The 6390-nt window shown below is 35.7% G+C and overlaps 1 non-coding gene across 1 annotated transcript; it reads left to right on the plus strand.

Moving 5' to 3' along the window:
* Positions 1-1185: 1185 nt before the first annotated feature.
* LOC111554658 lies at positions 1186-1258 on the plus strand. Its single transcript, XR_002735313.1, has one exon. It is a non-coding gene; the product is annotated as a small nucleolar RNA SNORD65 (small nucleolar RNA).
* The last annotated feature ends 5132 nt before the right edge of the window (positions 1259-6390 follow it).

A 6390-nucleotide genomic window follows, 5' to 3' on the forward strand; every position in this document is an offset into this window, starting at 1 on the left:
AAACCTACTTACTGACTTGGAAATATGTGCTTTCTTTGAAATATAGTCTATGTAATTACAAAAGTCCAGGTAACTGCAGGTAGAATGGTCACCTCTTCAGGGGACAAGAGCAGGGTCTCAAAGAACCTAGATCTAAATCCAGGACTGATAACTAATCATTTTTGGTTCCTCATGCTATACTCAACAGGAATATAAAGGAGTTACAATGATGTCAGAAGTAATCATCTCTAGTTATCATAAAGGGCCAGGATTGCTATTGCACAATGGAGCAGTGATAAGTATGTCTGAGATTCAAAGGAGTCACCAGAACACCTCTTGGGACTTACTTGCTTGGTACAACAACCATAGCCTGTCAAGGTCATGATATGCAGGGATTTCAAACACCCCATGTTAAAGGTCTGAATGACCCCACCAAATAATCAACTCAGATAGCAGGCATGCAGAATAATGGTAAGGGAAATCTAATGGGTAACAACAAAGAAAAATGATGATCTGATGTGGACTAGCCATGAGCTATGAGCAGAGAAGGGCATTTCTTCACTGACTTTGTTATAATTATTTTTTGTTAGAAATTATGACGAGACACCAACTTGTAGAATCAGTGAAAATATTTATTTAATATGGGGTGCAAATGGAGGTGAGTGATGCAAGATGTGACATCTCTATCAGATACCATCAGTGCTCCACTCATCTTCTATTGTCCTACTTCAGGGTTTCTCTGCCTGGGGGCATTCTATAACTGCAGGAACATTTCTGGTTTAACAAATGAAGACAGGCTGAAAGTGCAAGGATTTAATTATCCATCAGAAACCTTCAGCTAGTTAGGTTTTAGAGCTGGTGAATCAATGTCCCATCTTCCTTATGCCTTTGTGAGACAATTTGGAATATATGTTATAGAGTCCTCAGTCATCCTCAGAAATAATCAATTTGTTAACAGTTTTTACTGGATAGTCTTTTGTCCTCCTTTCCTTTTTCTGACCCCTCACTATGCTTTCTGAGATCACCTCCCAAATAGAATATGTGCAACTAGATACTTCTTTTAGAGATAATTTTTGCAATAACCCAAATTATGACATCCTATTTTTGTTAAATAATAAAATTCTAGTTCATAATCAAAATTTAACACAGATTATATTCAATTACACCTTCTGTGCACAGATGTTTATCAAAAATATATTGGAGATCAAATGATGAACTCACCTAAAAAAGCTGTAATAACCAACAGATTGTGTAATGGCAAACCTACGGTTTTCTGAAGATTAAAATAATAAAATTACATATATATGTATATGTATATATATATGGCAGAATTCCAGTGCCATTATAAAATAATTCATATATATATGGCTATGTGTTTATGTGTGTATAGACACACATAACATAACTTGGGTTTTTTACATTGTATTATTTTAGTTACATATTACATAGCCATGCAAAATCATGTGAATAGAAATACTGAGGTCTGCAAACTCATGTTAGTTAATGAATATGAATACAACTTGTGATTATACATTCCCTGTGAAGTAAAAATACATTGGAATCAGACTTTCAGTGTTCTGTCATACTATCATACCTGTGTAAGTACCTATTTGTTTTCTCAACCCAAATTTACAAATAATTATAAACTAAGTCATACTAATCTCTCAACATGCCCTTAAGGGGAGCACTGACTTATATTTTTTGGAATTTTAAGTAAGCATAGGCCACTTATTTAAGGTTTCAAGCAATGTCTATAACAAATACATTGTATTATTACATAATATATAAATAATTAGATATCCCTTTTAACATAATGTAAAATTTGCTGTAGAGTATTAAAAACCACGTTTTCCTTATTCAACGTACTGTTTGAAGTAGAAGACAAACATGGGCACACGCATTGTAAAGGTCCATTATATTTTTACCATATTTTCAGAGAGAAATAGTGTTCCATCACGTTTTCAAAGAAAAAAAAAAAAAAAAAAACACAAGAATTTAGGTGTGAATTTAAAGAAGAATCAAACTGCAGTAACATACCTTTATTTATTATTAAAAATATTCTGGGATATTGAAATTTCATATATATTAGAAAAAATTTGGAACTTAAGACATGAGGATGTTTTAGACCACACCAGGGATAATAATTCAAAATATTCAGAGGTAGGAAGACTGTAAAAAGCATCATTTCTCCTATAATATTTTTTCTCTCACACTCCTGAAAGAAAACATAATGATCTCCATTCTTACACATGAGAAAATTGAGACTGAGGAAGCGTGAGATAGAACATTTCTGTTTAAATTGTTGTTATTATTTATTTTTAGAGATTTAGAGAATACAAGTAACAAAACTGCACTTGTACCCCCTAAATCTCTCTCTCTCCTCTCTCTCTCTCTCTTTTTTTTTTTGGAGATGAAATCCCTCTCTGTCTCCCAGGCTGCAGTTCAGTGGCGCAATCTTGGCTCACTGCAACCTCCGCCTCCCAGATTCAAACAATTCTCTTGCCTCAGCCTCCTGAGTAGCTGTGATTACAGACACATACTGCCATGCCCAGTTATTATTACTGTTGTGTTTTGTTGTTGTTGTTGCTGCTGCTGTTGTTGTTGTTGTTTGTATTTTTAGTAGAGATGAAGTTTTGCCATGTTGGCCAGGCTAGTCTCGAACTCCTGACCTCAGATGATCCGCCTGCTTCGGCCTTCCAAAGTGCTAGGATGCAGGCATGAGCCACCGCGCCAGGCCCTGTACTCTCTAAATCTCTAAGAATAAAATGCAATGGATATATGGCACAGTGGTGAGGTCTGGGCATTTAACGTACCCATCACTCAATTAGTGAACATCGTATCGAATAGATAATTTTTCAGCCTTTACCCCCATGCCACACTCCCTCTTTTTGGAAAATCCAGTGTTTATTATTCCACTCTGTATGTTCATGTGTACTTACTAGTTACCTTCTACCTATAAGTGAGAACGTGTATTATTTGACTTTCTTAGTTATTTCACTTAAGATAATGACCTTCAGTTCCATCTATGCCATTGCAAAAGACATTATTTTACTGTTGTTTTTGTCTTTTTTTTAATGCCTGAGTGATATTCCATGCTACATATACCATTGGATTTTCTTTATCCAATTATCTGTTGATAGACAGTTAATTCTGTGACTTTGCTATTATGAATAGGGCTGAGAAACATGTGAGTGCAGGTGCCTTTTTGATATAATGATTTCTCTTGTTTTCTTTTTATCATTATTTTTTAATGTGGCTAATAGAAATTATTTTTCATCCTTTGTTTTAGGTTCAGGAGTACATGTGCTGGTTTGTTGCGTGGATAAATTGTGTGTCACCTGGGGTTTGGTGTACAGATAATTTTGTCACCCAGGTAATTAGCATAATACCCAATAGGTAGTTTTTCAGTCATCAGGTAGATACCCAGTAATTAGATTGTTTGATCAAACGGTAGCTCTACTTTTAACTCCTTGATAAATCTGATTTTTTTTTTTTATGTTTTTTGCTTTTTTTTTTTTTTTTTTTTTTTTTTTTTTTTTTTTTTTTTGAGACGGAGTCTCGCTCTGTCGCCCAGGCTGGAGTGCAGTGGCCGGATCTCAGCTCACTGCAAGCTCCGCCTCCTGGGTTCACGCCATTCTCCTGCCTCAGCCTTCCGAGTAGCTGGGACTACAGGCACCCGCCACCTCGCCCGGCTAGTTTTTTGTATTTTTAGTAGAGACGGGGTTTCACCGTGTTAGCCAGGATGGTCTCGATCTCCTGACCTCGTGATCCGCCCGTGTCGACCTCCCAAAGTGCTGGGATTACAGGCTTGAGCCACCGCGCCCGGCCAGAATTATGCACATTTTCACTCCCACCAACAAAGTATAAGCATTCCCCTTTCTCTGCATCCTTGCCGGCAATGGTTGTTTTTGACTTTTTAAAAATAGGTATTCTGGCCGGGCGCGGTGGCTCAAGCCTGTAATCCCAGCACTTTGGGAGGCCGAGACGGGCGGATCACAAGGTCAGGAGATCGGGACCATCCTGGCTAACATGGTGAAACCCCGTCTCTACTAAAAAAATACAAAAAACTAGCCGGGCGAGGTGGCGGGCGCCTGTAGTCCCAGCTACTCGGGAGGCTGAGGCAGGAGAATGGCGTAAACCCGGTAGGGGGAGCTTGCAGTGAGCTGAGATCCAGCCACTGCACTCCAACCCTGGCAACAGAGGGAGACTCCGTCCCCAAAAAAAAAATAGGTATTCTGACTGGCATAAAGTGGTCTCTCTTCGTGGTTTTACTTTACATTTCTCTGATAATTATTAATGTTGAGCATTTTTATAAGGTGTTGGTAATTTGTATATCTTGTTGCTATTGTTTTTAATAAACCTGTTCATTTTATTTACTCACTTTTTAGTGGGGTTGTTTTTTCCTTGTTGAGTTGAGTTTCTTGAAGAATCTGGACATTAGTTCTTTGCCAGATGCATAGTTCACAAATACTTCTTTTTTTTCCCCATTCTGTAGGTTGTCTATTTAACCTGTCGATAGCTTCTTTTGTTGTGTGCAAACTTCATAGTTTAATTAAGTCCTATTTGTATATTTTTGGTTTTGATGTGTTTGCTTTTGAGGACTTAGTAGTAAATTATTGCCTTAGGTCAGTGTCCAAAAGAGTTTTGTCTAAGTTTTCTTTTAGACTTTTACAGTTTCAAGTCTTAAATTTAATTCTGTTATTCATCTTGAGTTAATTTTTGTATATGTTGAAATATAGGGGCCCAGTTTTATTCTTCTGCATATGGCTATCTGGTTTTTTCAGCACCATTTATTGAATAGCATGTCCTCTCACCACCACATATGTTTGTCAACATTGTCCAATATCTCTTAGTTATAGGCATGTGGCTTTATTTCTTGGGTCTCTATTATGTTCCATTGATCTATATGTCTATTTTTATACCATTACCATGCTGTTTAGGTTACTAAAGACTTTCATGCAGTATAGTCCAGTAATTGTGATGCCTTCAGCTTTGTTTTTTTGGCTAAAGATTGCTTTGTCTCTTCAGGTTCTTTTTTGGTTCCAGATGAATTTTAAGATGTTTTATAATCCTGTGAAAAATGATGTTAATATTTTGATAGGAATTTTGTCAAATCTGAAGATAGCTTTGGGCATTATGTCCAACTTAAGGATATTGATTCTTCCAATCCCTTAGTGAGGAATATTTCTACATTTCTTTGTGTCATCTGTGATTTCTGTCAGCAGTGTTATGTAGATCTTCTTGTAGAAATATTTTAACTCCTTGGTTAAAGGTGTTTTAGGTATTTTATTTGTTGTAGCTATTATAAATTGAATTGAATTATTAATTTTGCCCTCAGCTTGAATGTTATTGGTGTATCAATATTGCTATTGATTTTCATACATTGATTTTGTATCCTGAAACTCTACTGAAGTCACTTTTCAAATCTACTAGTTTTTTGGAGGAGGTCTTTGCATTTTCTATGTATAAGATTATATCATCAGTGAATAGAGACAACTTGATTTCTTCCTTTCCAGTTTGGATGCCTTTTATTTATTTATCTTGCCTGATGGCACTAGATAGAATTTGTATTGCTGCATTAAATAAGAGTGGTAAAGCTGATCATCATTGTCTGTTCCAGTACTCATCACTAATGCTTTAAAATTTTCCTCAATCAGTATGACGTTAGCTGTGGGTTTTTTGTATATGAATTTTTATCATTTTGAGGTATATTCTTTCAATGCCTAGTTTATTGATAGTTTTATCATGCAAAGATGATAAATTTTATCAAATGCATTTTGCATCTATTGAGATGATCACGTAGTTTTTCCTTCATTCTATTTATGTGACATAACACATTTATTGATTTATGTATGCTTAAATAATCTTATATCACTAATAAAATGCACTTGGTTGTGATGTATTATTACCTTTTTGATGTGCTGTTAAATTTAGTTTGCTAGTATTTTGTTGAGGTTTTTACATCTATGTTTACCATGGATGTTGGCCTGTGGTTTTCTTTTTCTTTTTTGCTTTGTTTTTGCATGGTTTTGGTATCAGGGTGATATTGGCTTCGTAGAATGAGTGAGGAAGAATTACCTTCTCTTTGATTTTTGGGAACATTTTCACTAGGATTAGTACCAATTCTTCTTTGCACATCTGGTAGAATTCAGCTGTGAATTCATCTGGTACTGGGCTTTTTTTTGTTGTTGATGGGAGAGGTTTTGTTACTGATTCAATCTTATGAATCATTATTGGTCTGTTCAGAATTTATAGTTTTTCTAGTTCAATATTGGGAGTTTGTATGCATCCAGGAATTTGTCAGTTTTCTCCACATCTTAGAGTTTGTGCTTATAGAGATGCTCATACTAGTCTCTGACAATATTTTTATATCTGTGGTATCCGTTTTAATGTCATCTTTATCATTTTCGA

The sequence above is a fragment of the Piliocolobus tephrosceles genome, chromosome 5, assembly GCF_002776525.5.
Source record: "Piliocolobus tephrosceles isolate RC106 chromosome 5, ASM277652v3, whole genome shotgun sequence".
In the NCBI taxonomy this organism is placed as follows: Eukaryota; Metazoa; Chordata; class Mammalia; order Primates; family Cercopithecidae; genus Piliocolobus; species Piliocolobus tephrosceles.